The sequence below is a fragment of the Galeopterus variegatus genome, unplaced genomic scaffold (genome assembly GCF_000696425.1).
Source record: "Galeopterus variegatus unplaced genomic scaffold, G_variegatus-3.0.2 Scaffold1549, whole genome shotgun sequence".
NCBI classification, from domain to species: domain Eukaryota; kingdom Metazoa; phylum Chordata; class Mammalia; order Dermoptera; family Cynocephalidae; genus Galeopterus; species Galeopterus variegatus.
In genome coordinates, this window is record NW_007727660.1 from 100,198 (window position 1) to 114,331 (window position 14,134).

Genomic DNA, 14,134 nt, shown 5'->3' on the forward strand with positions numbered 1-14,134 from the left:
GCACAGAGGGTGCTATGAGAACACAGAGAAACCCTGTTTTTGCAGTGGGAGTTTTTGAGGAGACTGCCTGAAGTAGGATTTAGAAATTGATTGTCAGAGGGAATGGGAGGAGAGAGAAAGTGATATGGAATTCCTAAGAGCATGTGAATTTTCTATATGATATAGTATTTGGTTGCTCTATCACGGATAAAAACCTTCAAAGGGAAGCCAATCCTAGGTACAATTGTAGAAACCAGAGGAAGTTATTACCCAAGTCTACCTGACAACCATTAAGTGGGCCCAAGCACTAGTCTTCCAAGGATGAGGTTCTTCTTGCCCATGAGCGTGTACTGGAGCTAGAGGGAACAACGCTTTCTACCCAACTTCCTGCCCAATGAAGAATCTTCCTTAATAATGTTTCTAATGGATGTTCAGCTGACTTCTGTGCTTAACATCACCTGTTAATTATTGGCTCCTCAGCCCCTATTATTTCAATGTAAAATATCCTGATTCCCTTTTGGGGAATTTCTCCCTGTTATAAAGTTTTAGTGGGATAGTAAATTGTGTGTCACTTCATTCTACTAGAATATTTGAAGGGATCCGTAGATTTTCTGCTGTCCCCACTCTGTATGGCCAAAGGATGAGCATGTGACCTAAGCTCAGGCAATTGAAACTTCTCTTCCAGAACTCTGAATCCTAAGTAGGGTGACAGGCAACTCAATCACTCATTCACTATTGTCGTGGCACCTCAATAGTCAAGTGAACTGCATCTTGATTCCTTTCCTGTTTCTAAACCTGGTCTTCCTGCCCTATCTTGATTCTGTTAATTCCCTGATATCGTCTAATTAATTCCTTCTTCTTATGTTAGCCCAAATTGGTCTCTGTTACTTGCCTCCACAGAACCCTAATTCTACTTAAATCCTTTCACTAAGGGAATATCACTACTTTGTAGGGCTGTTCGTTCCATTGGTTGACCTCTATATTTGCTTCTATCTTGTTATTTTAAGCTAAAATCAGCTTCCCTATTATTAGCGTCTGTCATCGGGAACTAAAATGAATAAATTTTAGTCCCGCTTCTACGACAGTCACTACAGTATCTGAAGAAATGTAAATAATTGCCAATAACCACACCACGAAAGCCAAGTCATCCCTTCTCCAAGCTGGAAACCACCAATTTCTTATTTTCTAACATGATGTACATTTTCAGACCATAGAAATAGGCACTTTGGATTGTTGATGAGCATCTTAATTATTCTCATGTGTCCCAGGGAAGTAAGAATTCACTTCCTCAATAAGTCTCTTTGGAAGAGCGCATTTTCGTGTTTATTATCTGCAAGAGTTGGTGAATGGTAGACTTCTTTTTTTAGGAAGAAGAAATCCTTCTTATCATGTATCTAGTAGGGATCTCTGTATTCCTCTCCAGTCTGCCCCCAATTAGAAGTATATTATCCTCTCTACTGAAGTCGGGATAATTGGTGGTTATTTTCAGAGCAACTCATCAAGATGATAGAGATTGATTATTTTTAATTGAGGCAGCAGAGGTGTTGAACATTCATTGGGCACTGAGTGAATGTTGCTAGGATCGCAATTTATTTCCCAAACCAGTGTGTCTGAAAAACATCACGTCTTCAGCATTGGCAAACCACCCAAAGTCACTTCCCTCCTTCAATTATTCCCTCTTCTTATTCTGACTTCTAGTCTAACTACAAGTTTAACATTCTGTACTTATTTAACTAGTTTAGAAAAACATTTGTCTGCAAAAAAAAAATACACACACACACACACACACACACACACACACACATACACACACATATAAATACACACACACATTCTGGCCTACTTGAGCTGTAGGCCAGAAACCTGAGTTTTCACGAAAATCAGAGGAGAAACAGAAAGGATGGACAAAACAATGCCTACTCCCTTCTGCATTTCTCGTCCAATATGCAAGTAGCTTATGTGCCTCAACACAAGGCTTCCCCTTCTCCTGCCCCACCCCCTTTATACCATCTCACAATGAGTGAGGATTAAGGGCGAGTAATTCTTCCATTCCAGAGGGAAAAGGAGCTCCATTTAGAACACTCTGCTCCCTTGTGATGGAGCCATCAGGGGTGCACAGTGTAATGTCCATCTTCCCTCCTGTCTGCTCATGCAGAGGATAAAATGCTCACTCTCTTGGTCTCTTTCTCTCAGTCTCTGCCCCCTCCCCTTCTCTTCATTTCTAGTGACCAGCAGCCCTGAGGACAATGACCCGGCCCGAGCAGGTCTGAGCCAACGAGCCTGGACCAACCCCAGCTAGAGGTAAACATTCTCTTTCTTGTCCTCTGGCTACATTTTCTCAAGTGCTATGGGTGTTCTGGATTAGCCTCCCCTCCTCCTGCTTAGATGAGATGAGTCACTTAATTAGGGCTAAAGAGAAATGCTCTGGATCCAGGTCACCAAAGCCACTTTTATGCAGGTAAGTGTTCACCAAAGTTCAGTCCAGCTCACTGTGGTTCCATGTGGGTACAGAAGGTCAAAAGACCCAGCTAATAACAAAGGGTGACAACTTTCACTTGGCCTCCTTTGTTATTGTTGTTTTCCAGGAAGAAAAGGAGTTGGGTCAAACAGGAACTGGGCCCAGTATCATAACAATACTGCAAACTTACCCTCCATCCCAATGACACAATCCAGTTTTTCTTTTTCTCTTTTTTTTAGGCTAATGAAAAAATATGTACATAAAAGAAAAAATAAATCCCAAATAATGTACATGCTTATTTGGCTTTGCAAGTCAATCAGAGTCAAATAAACAGAGAGACAAAGTCATTATCAGGAAATAGCTCCTACCTCGAATTAGTTTGTGGTACCTTCTTTTCATTAAGTATTTTTTGTGTTTCTCTTCTCTTCATGATAGATGCCATGATTTCCCATTTAAAATGGTGACAGTTTTCTTTAAAACAAACAGGTTTTAAAAGTGATTTGACTCAAAGAAATATTTCCTATATTAATGCCATATACTGGTCATACACAGAAATGGTAAAAACTGTGGAAGAGGCACATAGATGACTTTCATGCCACTTCGGTACATGATTCCTGTCGCTTTAAATGTTCTCAAAAGAGGATAACATTCCACCTGACAGGTGTGAGAACTCAAGCCTTTTCTGCATATGAGAGGCATTAATATGTCCATAACTGGTAATCCAAAAAATCTGCCTGCACTGCTTTTATTCTAGTACTGTCTACGGCTCCCTATTTTCTTCTGCATGGAGTTCAACCTTTTGCTTCTTATGGAAAAGCATTTTTCATGACTCCAACCACACAGCTTAGGCAAGTACCACCTTGCCCTACATGGATCACACCCATTCATTTCTACCTGTGCACCCTTCTTCACATTGTCCTCATACCTGGAATGTGCTTCAAAGGTCCCATTTCTTAGGTGCCAGACAGGGTAAAGCTTCTAATCCTCTTTGCATCGAGCCCAAATGTTCGTGCTATCACAACAACACACTGCATACTCAAAGCACTTGTATAAAATAAAGAATAAAGAACTGATTGAATACATTGTTTTACACTGATTTTAATTGTTGGTATAATCTGATCTGTCTCTAACCAGCTAATCGGTATTTAATCAGTTGCTTTAATTTTATCACAAAGCAGCTAGAATACAGCTGTAGCTAGACACCACACAAGTAAATAAAATGCATTATTATTATTATATTTATGCATATGAGTTTTATTCTGCTTCTGTCAAAACTATATTCACTCCCACTCCCCTCATAATTTGTTTGTATTAAACTATGATGCACTTGCATGGTGGGAACAGTTACAAATATCTATTTATTGCCAAGTGTAAGTTATATAATAAATTTCAAGATATACCCACTTTGATTTGCCTTGTAATCTTCTGATTCATTTTAATATTTATATAGTGCTTTAATTACTGACATTGTTTCTATTAATTGGGGTGTGTAATTCTATGGAATAAATAAATACAGAAGAAACAATAAAACAAATTCACCCATTTAAAAAAAAACTGACTTGATCACTGGAATATAATTCCATGCTAGAGTTTCCACACAATTCCCCAGAGAATGAGGCATTAATAAAACTCTGAGTGTTTTAGGAGCTTTGAACACAGGTACAATAGGTTCCAAAGTCCTGTGTAAGTATTTGAACAACTTGACCTTATTTCAGCTTCTTGAGAGAACTATTAGGGACAGTCACAGAATCAACATGAAAAATTATTAAGGACCCACACAGTGTCTGCCTGAAAGGGCTCAGATAACTACAGCAAACTTCAAACAAATATTAATAATAAAAATCAAAATACCTTGAGGCTGTTCTTTTAGATCGCTACATATTTTTAAGCGGCAACTTCCTGGGAGCTCACTTCTGCTTTGTCCTGTCATTTCAGCTGTGCAGGTCCACAGTGCCCTCTCCCTATGCCAGTCTGGAGAGCTCTGCTTCTCTCTCGGGAGGAGGCGTGGTACAATGACGAGAAAAATGGCTTCACATCAGAGAGACCCTGGCTCCAGTCTCAGTTTCTACAAACTTGCTGCATGACCTCAGGCCACGTACTCTTAAGCCTCAACTTCCTCATCTGTGTAATAAGAGTCATAACAGCTACTCTTACATTAGTGTGAGGATTAAATGAGATAATGCCACGAGGCTCCAGCTGAGGGGTCCAGCTGTGCCTTCAGCTACTAGGATCTCTGAGGCTTATTTAGCATAGTCATTGCGGCTCACCTCAAGGTCCTCTCCTCATCCTGCTGAGATTATTTATTCAACATATATTTATTGAGCACCTGTGGTGGGCCAAGCATGAGTTATGCACCTGGAACACAACACTGAGGATCAATTAGAAACACCAAGTCCAGTTTGTTCAATGAGAAAGAGGATGATTAGATTTGCCTTTAAAAAAAGTATGCCCAGGTGGATATTTATGGTGAAACCAACGTTAAGCCAAGTATCATGGAAACATGTGATAGGACATCAAGGAAGGAAGGAAGGACCCTCTGTCCAAGCTTTTCCTTATACACAGGTGAGGAAAGAAACCATTGCTTACTCATCAGCAGTGTAATACCTGATATTCACATAGCATTTTGCCATTTGTGAAGCATTTTTGTGTATGGTAGGACAAGGATGCCCTAACTTTCAGGTCCATACCAGACCAGGTCTAACAATCTACTTTTAAGAATATCATCATCCCTGTCACTGAACAACTCAGTACACATAATAGGATAAGACAGCTAACAAAAGATGCCTCCACAGAAAAAGTATCCAGTAGTTTGATTTCATTCTTGTCCTGAACTTTTAAACTGGTTCTATCTACACACCACAGAGACGGTGGTCAGTGCAACTACCTGTGTATACACAGGTAGGGAGACATTCTGGCTCTGTTCCAGGCAGTCACAAAGGGCCCCCTTACTTTGCTCCTGCATAGGGTCCTGATACTGTCCCTGTTCTACCCAGTTTCAAAGTTCTTATCAGGATGACCCTTTCCTCAGCTGGCTCTCATCTGCTCTACCTAATGACTCTCACCCACTGAACTGGCTCAGAAATGACACCTGCCTATCCTGGCTTCTTGTCCAAACCTAGGGTTAGCTCTCTGACTGGCAGCCTGGCTGGGCTCTCCACGAACTCTAAAGAGGAGTGGTCAAAGGGAAGCATCAACTCTTTATGCAAAAGAAAGATGAATCACACACTACCTGTGAAACTCTAAGTCACTTATTCTCTGATCTTCATTCTCCAAATCATATGAATCAAGAGCCATCTAAATTGACTTCCAGGTCTGAGACTGTACGGAGATACACACACGCATCATCACAACAAAAATATATCTGTGACAGAAACCAAAAGAATCTTCTCCAATTAGTACCAACTGAATTATTCCACCAAAAGGTATTTGACCTTGCTGAAACAAACAAAAAACAAACAAGTCAAACAACAAATATCCTCTCATACTGTTATCAGGAATTGTGTGCCTTTCATTAGCAGTAGAGGATAAACAACTGGCTACTGGATAATTTTTAATATGGGGGCAAAGGTATATCTGTTGCTTATTAACGTTTGTACCCTTTTTACAGCCAGGTCACCTGTTCCAAGGCTGAAGAAAATGAACTGGAGTAGTACTGAAGGATCATTAAATTTCAAACATTTCTAAAAGAAGGGACAGAATTCCACTCCAGGTAGCTAAATATATAAAGTATCTATCTGTAAAGAATATGAAATGCACTTATAAGAAACTTAAGAGTAGATGAACAAATGCACAGCACACAGATCATGACTCCCACCTCCTCATGCTGTAGCAGACATTAGTAATCAACCACAGGACGCTTTCTACTGTGTCTATACATAGCCTTCAAATGCCTTCCAATATAGCATCTCAGGTAACTGCTGGCAACAAATCATACTTGGCATAAATGACAAAAGTTATTTGGAACCCCTGGCTATAAGAGGTTGATTCTATTACCCTCGCTGCCATTTAAATAAAATAGGAAGGAGATCTTGCCTATAGGAACATGGCTCCGAATATTAGTAGGAGATTTCAACCCTGCAACTCTCCAGAAGCTTTGTTCTCATCACTCAAATGTCTGACTTTTGCTTTCTCTGCCTACTCCCTGCTGAATAAGTTGTAAAGGTCACTTCTAGGTCAGAAGAGTCCTCAGGGTGAATTCTGACAAATCTGTAGCATCTGAGAGTCTCATACTTCATAGGATGAGTGCAATCTCGAGAGCTATCTGGGAACACAGAGTGACAGAGAAGCCAAGAGAGCCCACACTGTGGAGGCTGGGAGAGATGGTCTGTGATAAGCAGAAAGGGTGGGGCTGGCCATGCAGTGGGAGAGGGGCTGGGGCACAAGGTGTGCAATAAAAGGACCAAGAGAATGGAGTGGAAGTGAGTGAAGCTCAGAGTTTAGCATGTAAATGTGAAAATCTTAGCTCCTGAATGAAGAGTACCTTTTACATTGTACCTGCAATCTTTCCTGTCTATGAATATCTTTCCTTTCTCCAACCCCCAGCCCTTCCCTCCTTCCTGTATCCTCCATTCTCGTTTCCTTTCATCTTCCCCATCCTTCTCTCCCCATTTCCTCCTCTTTAACTTCCATTTCTTTCTTTTGCTCTCTCCTGTCATTCCTTCTTCCTTTTCTCTCTTGTCCCTTGTTTTGCTCCCCTGTCCAAGCTTTAGACCATCCTGCTTACAGCCTCTTGGCCTTACAGAGCTACCATGGCAGTCCTCGGGGCAAAGGGGCTTATAGCTTCTCTCCATGCAGCATAGCACAGAGGGGACTCAGGGACAGAAGGCAGCTGGGGGTTCCTGGCTGCTACACAGCAGAGGCAAGGGAAGGAAGCAATACAGTAAAAAGCAGAGGTGGAAAGAATGTGTCAGCTCCACAAACAGGATCAACAAAGTCCAGGAACAGCGTCTCAATAAGGCTGGCAGAAAAACAACAGAGCAGAAAACTACTTAAGACATGAAGTAATATAGGTTGGACAGAGAGGGAGAAAGGAAGCGGGGGTGGAAAGAGAGAGAGAGAGAAACAAGAGGCAAGCAAATGAAGCAGCAGCATTAACAATCAGCCATGACCAGAAACAGACCTGAAGGATGTCGGCACTCACCGAGGGTAAGAACCAAATACCAAAGCGAAGAACTGTGCCTTTGTAACACCTGACAGAAAGAAGAAGAGGGGTGCCAATTAAATGATGGCACCACGTGAGGAAATTAGTAGATAGTTCTGGGTTTTGTCTCAGTTTTTGCTTTCATATCACTCTGGAAACACAGAATTATTGCTCTGAGACTTAACAATAACCTAAATCAATTTGGGAGCCAAAATAAAACCAAATGCCTATTCTATTCAGACAATAATGTGGATTGATAGCATAGAAATTCTTTGTTAAAGCCACCCTCTTGGACCTGAAGGTCAACCCCATCATAATAGGGTGCCTTGGAGAGTCGTTCTTCCTAACCAGTTATCAATCTGTAAAACATCGTCAGAGTATCTTATGTCAAATGACTATTCCCGAATTACCTTGGACCAACAGAGAGTAAATATTGGTATTTTCATATGGCAATCTGCTATTTGGGAATAATCTAGCCTTCCTGGAGGCATGAAAATAAAGCATATAACAGTCATTTACCAATCATATAATATTAGACACCAGTAATTTGTCATTCAGTACAGTGTTCTAGAATCATTAGAGGAGCCATTTATTCATCTGCTCTCAGATATATCAGGTATGATCATATAGGAAAAATGTGATTCCGTGGGCTGAATGTGCCAAGTTTACACTAACTTTTCATTACTTTAGATGAAATTTAATGACCAGTGCAAACCACCAGGCTACTATAGTAAAAGAAGAGCAGTAAAAAAAGCCTAAATAAATCAGAAATTTAAATGAGATATTCAAGGGCCGGCCAGTGGCTCACTTGGGAGAGTGTAGTGCTGATAAATGAGATATTCAATTTAATTACAATCATTAGTCAAAGCAAAGTGATCCAGTTCACCTACATAGTAACTACAATGATCATAACAGTATTTGAAGTAATATTATCCCTTAATTCATTAAACAAATATTTGATTAGTACCTATTATGTGCATGACACTGCCAGATGCTGTAAAACATACTTGGACATAAAAGAAATAATCTCTACCTTCAAGAGATTTGTAATTGACTAGGAGAAAAAGACATTTTGCAGAACTCTCACACAAATAAAATATGATCACGTAATATAAGACTCCTTCTAAGCTCTCTGAATTGCAAAGCTGACCGCAAGAACTACATTTCCCAGAATACTTTTCCCTGAATGGTCTGAGTGAAGACTGTCAACAAAAGGAGAGTAAGAAGACATGGGAGGGAAAGAGATGGAGAAGCTATTCTTTGAAAGTCAGACAAATGTGCATGAATGAGATCTTCCTCACTGTTGTACACTGAGAGAGGAAGTGAGAGTTAAATGTTCAGCATGGTCCTGCTTTCTGCATTGAAACTGTGATGTGTCCGTGAGTTACTAACAATTCGTGTCACTAACATCTCTCATCACTAAGTCATAATTGTTGGAAATATCATTGTCTAGATTCTTCTAAAACATGTTTTGTTTCTTTGCACATTAATTGAGTTCAGTATATGTATGAGGGCACTTCAAACAGTTCATGTAAAAATGGAATTAAAAGATAATACAAATCTTTCCATGAACTTTTTGAAGACCCCTCACATATGTTACATATTGTCACCTGTGTGGATGTCTATAGGACCTATTTTTATGTACTTCTTATGAGTTCACTACAGATGTGTTGGTGTTTGTTCTGTTTAAATTAGTATATGATTCTGCACATTTGCAAATATAAACAAAAGAGATTCTAAACCACTACAGAAAATTCACAAAAGCCACACTTGATGCCAAAATATTTCATCAAATTTCAATGATTATTATGTGCGTGTGTGTGTAAGCCCAGTTTTCTCCTCCATCCTGATTCTTTTTTTTTTTTTTAATTTTAATTAAACAAGTAATACACTCCTAGAACTAATAATCATAGCAAGGTTTCAGAATACAAGGTTAATATATAAAAATCAATTATTTTCTTATATACTAGCAACGAACAATTGGAATTTGAAATTAAAAACACAATACCATTCACATTAACACCAAAAAATTAAATACATAGGTATAAATCAAACAAAATATGAACAAGATTTATATGAGGAAAACTACAAAACTCTGATGAAAAAAATCAAACAGATCTAAGAAAAAGAGCTATTCACCTCACTACTGATGTATAGGAAAATTTGATATTGTCAAAATATCAATTTTTCCCAACATGATCTATGAATTCAAGGCAATCTCAATTAAAGAAAAAATCCCAGAAAACTACTTTGTGGATATTAACAAATTGATTCTAAAGTTTATATGAAAAGGCAAAAGAGCCAGAATATTCAACACAGTAATGGGTGAGAAAAACAAAGAAGGAAGACTAACACTATTTAACTTCAAGATTTACTACAAGGATACAGTAATCAAGACAGTATGGTATTAGCAGAAATTGACAAGTAGGTCAACGGAACAGAATAGAGAGCTGGAAATAAAATCACAAAAATATAGTCAACTGATTTTTGATAAAAGAGCAAAGGCAACTGAATGGTCTTTTCAACAAATGGTGCTGAAATAACTGGACATCCACAGGCCAAATAGAAAAAATAAAAAAAAAAGAAGAGTCTAGCACACACCTTACACCATTCACAAAAATTAACTTAAAATGGATCAAAGACCTAAATGTAAAATGCAAAACTATAAAAATTCTAAAAGATAACATAGGAGAAAGTCTAGATACCTTGGGATTGGTGGTGACTTTTTAGATAAAACACCAAAGACACAATACATGAGAGAAATAATTAATAAGCTGGACTTCATTAAAATGGATAATTTGTGCTGTCTAGAAGATACTGTCTAGAGAATAAGACAAGCCACAGATTGAGAGAAAATATTTACAAAAGACATATCTGGCAAAGAATTGTTATCCAAAATATACAAAGTTCTCTTAAAACTCAACAACAACAAAAAAAATGAACAATCCAATTAAAAAATGGGCAAAAGACCTCAACAGACACTTCACCAAAGAAGATATACAGATATAAAATAAGAATATAAAAAGATGTTCATCATATATTGTTGCAGAATTGCAAATTAAAACAATGAGGTTCCACTACACACCTATTAAAACAATGAAAATCCAAAACAATAACACCACCAAATGCTGATGAGGATGTGGAGCAACAAAAACTCTCATTCATTGCTGATGGGAATGCAAAATGGTACAGCCACTTCAGAAGACTGGCAGTTTCTTACAAAACTTAACACATTCTTACCACATGATCCAGCAATTATAATGTTTGGTATTTACCGAAAGGAGTTAAACATTTATGTGTGCACAAAAACTTGCACATGGATATTTATAGCAGCCTCACTCAAAATTGCCAAAACTTGGAAGCAACCAAGATATCCTTCAACAGGTGAATGGAAAAGCAAACTGTGGAAGACCCAGAAAACGTAATATTATTTAGCAGTGCTAAAAAGAAATGAGCTGTCATGCCACAAAAAGAAATGGAGGTATCTTAAGTGCATCCTACTAAGTGAAAAAAGCCAATCTGAAGACTACAAGCTGTACGATTTCAACTACACAACATATTGGGAAAAGCAAAAGTATGGATAAAATAGTAAGATCAGTGGTTTCCACTTAGGGGAGGAGGAGGGAAGGGAGAATGACTAGGTAGGACACAGGAGAGTTTTAGGGCAATGAAACTGTTCTGTATGTATCATAATGATGGTTACATGTCATTAAATAGTTGTCAAAACCCATAGGATGTACAACACAGAGGAAACCCTAATGTTAACAACAGGCTTTGGTGAACCTTAAGGTAAACTACAGACTTTGGTTAATAATAATGTATCAAAATTGGCTCATTAATTATAAAAAATGTACCACACTAATGCAAGATATGAATAATAGGGAAAACTGGGGGGAATAATGAGGTACTTTTGGTCAATTTTTCTGTAAACCTAAGTGTTTGAAAAAAAAAGAATGTATTAATTTTTAAAAATCCAAGTAATACATGAATAGTGTTGTTGCAAAAATGTCAAACTATTCAGGACACACAGGCTAACACATTTAAGTCCCAAGTGATCCTTTTACACCAATCCCTCTTTTATTACCAGGGTCATGCTATTTGCAGTTTGGTATTTATGCTTCCAGTCTGCTTTTCATACATTTACTGTTATACTTATTTCCCCTAGGTTTTTAAACATAAATGGGACCATTTTATATACATATTATTGCGAAATTTGGACAGTTCTTTAAAGTACCCACTAGAGACCATGCTGAGTATAATGTGCAAAAAAAAGTCCAGTAAGTTCCTTCCCATTTGGGGCACTCTATAATCTAAAACTTCTTTTGTCTTCCCAGAGCACTGTACAGTGGTGGACACACAGAACCTCCAGAAATACTTAAGGATTGGTTGGCAATTGACTAAGTCGAGATTAAAAAGATTTAGGCCATTAGAATACAGCTACATGGTCTGACAGTTAAATTCTCAAGAGAATCAGCCCTTTGACTACACAACCAGTGTGCCAATGGCGTGTCCGTCATGTAGGGAGAATAACTCTGCATTTTTATTAATGATTTTAGCTCTCATGGCTATATACAGCATACAGGTTGTTATTCCCATTTTAGAGGATAGATAAATGAGACTCAAGGAGCTTAAATAACTTACTCAAGATGACTCAACTTGTTGGCAATGGAACCAAGACTGAAAACCTGGTCAAGCCTCCAAGTCTCATGGTGACCCTCAGAAGTATCTTCTACAGGTAACAAGGACCCAAATGACCTTTTCCTCCCAGTCCCAAGGTGGCTTAAAGGACATTTGTAACCAACGAGGACAGGATTATACCCACAACTCACTTAATATCATGTCTTCACCTGTCTCTTTTTCTAGAGCAAGTCACATTTCATCATGTGGACTTTTTTAAGGGTAGAAATCTAGACAGGTTTTTACAAAATTTGGGGTGCAGTTGCTTAGGAAACTGTTTTCGTCATTAGGTTGGAAGGACTTACTGTCAACAAAAAGAAAGGCAGAGGGGGATTATATAGTAAACCCAGTGTTTATATAAATTTCATCCACAGGGAATATAGAAAAATAATCACAACTCAAAGGAAAAAAGAGCTTTTGCAAGGGTTGTTTTGCAGAAGGAACAAGCATCAGGATGAAATATTGGTTAAATACAAATTAAATAGCAGTTAGAAACGGATTGTCGTGGTAGTAAAATTCTGTAAAGATCAAGGAAGTCTTAATTCTGGAGTGTCTTCAGGAAAACATTAGTTGGCTAGCTATCTGTCCTATCTGATTTAGTTTTTAAATTGCCTGAAGCCATGTGGAAGAAATGGAAAGCTTCTCGCAGGATCACTGTCTCCCTCCCTACTGTCGTTTCAGTATCTCCTATGCACCAGGCAATGTGCTGTACGATAATAATGAGTAAAACAACCTTTGCTTTTAAAAAATCTAGGGGCTGGCTAGTTAGCTCATTTGGTTAGAGCATGGTGCTGATAACAGCAAAGTCAAGAGTTCGGATTCCCTTATCGGCCAGGCAACAAAAAAAAAAAAAAAAAAAATTCTACAACACAGTGTAATGTTAGAGTAATGCTGAGAAAAACAAAGAAGAGGGAAACTGACTCAGCCACAGCATGGTCGGAAGAGCTGTGTAAGCAATGGCTGAGTGGAGTAGGTGGCTGAGCATTTTAATGAGATCATTCTAAGGAGAGGGAATGGCATGGACAGCAGTGTGAAGACAACCGGCACGATATATGCAGAGAAGTTCATGCAGTTCAATGCTGCCAGGACAAAGAGCAAGAAGCAAGGAGTGGCTAGGAACAGGAAACGCTGGCTTACGTCCTAAGTCAGCCATGCTGAGAGGCTTGGACTTCATCTTGACAGTGTGGGCACATGTGGAGAGCGTAGGCAGAGGGCTGACAGGCTGAATATGAAATTTAGAAAACTCCCTACTGTGGATTTGAATGGAATAAAACAGAAAAGTCCAGGAGGTCAAGTTCAGAAGCTGGTGCAGAGGTCCTGCAAAATATCAGAGCCTGAACAAGAGCAGGGATAATAAGAATGGAGAGAGGAGACTGCTTTGACAAGACTCAGAAAGTAAAATATTCAGGAAGGGTGGGAGTAGTCTACCAAAAGAAAGAGAACAATTAGCAAAAAGGCAGAACAAGAACTTGGAGGACAGAATATTAAGGAAACTACCTAGCAATATCAATAACGTTAAGTATGTCTGTGGTAGGCATTATTAGGGCACTCCAGTATCCAACATGTGGTCTTCTCTGCCTGGCTTTTTTTACTTAGCATAATGCTTTCAAGGTTCATCTATGCTGTGGCATGTGTCAGTACTCATTTCCTTTTATTTCTGAATAACAGTCAGTGGACAAAATATGTCCCATTTTATTTATCCATTCACTAATCGATAAGTATCTGGATTGTTTCCACTTTTTAGCATGTTTAATAATTCTGCTGTGAACATTCATGTACAAGTTTTTGTGTGGATATATGTTTTCATTTCTCTTGGGTACATATCTATGAGTGCAATTGCTGAATCATATAACTCTATATTCAACCTTTTTTTTTTTTTT

General features: G+C 38.6%; 1 long non-coding RNA gene across 1 annotated transcript in view; it reads right to left on the reverse strand.

The window, feature by feature from the left end:
* The window catches only part of LOC103594387, a 274,493-nt gene that overhangs the window by 68,107 nt on the left and 192,252 nt on the right, over positions 1–14,134 (reverse strand). The window lies entirely within an intron of this gene.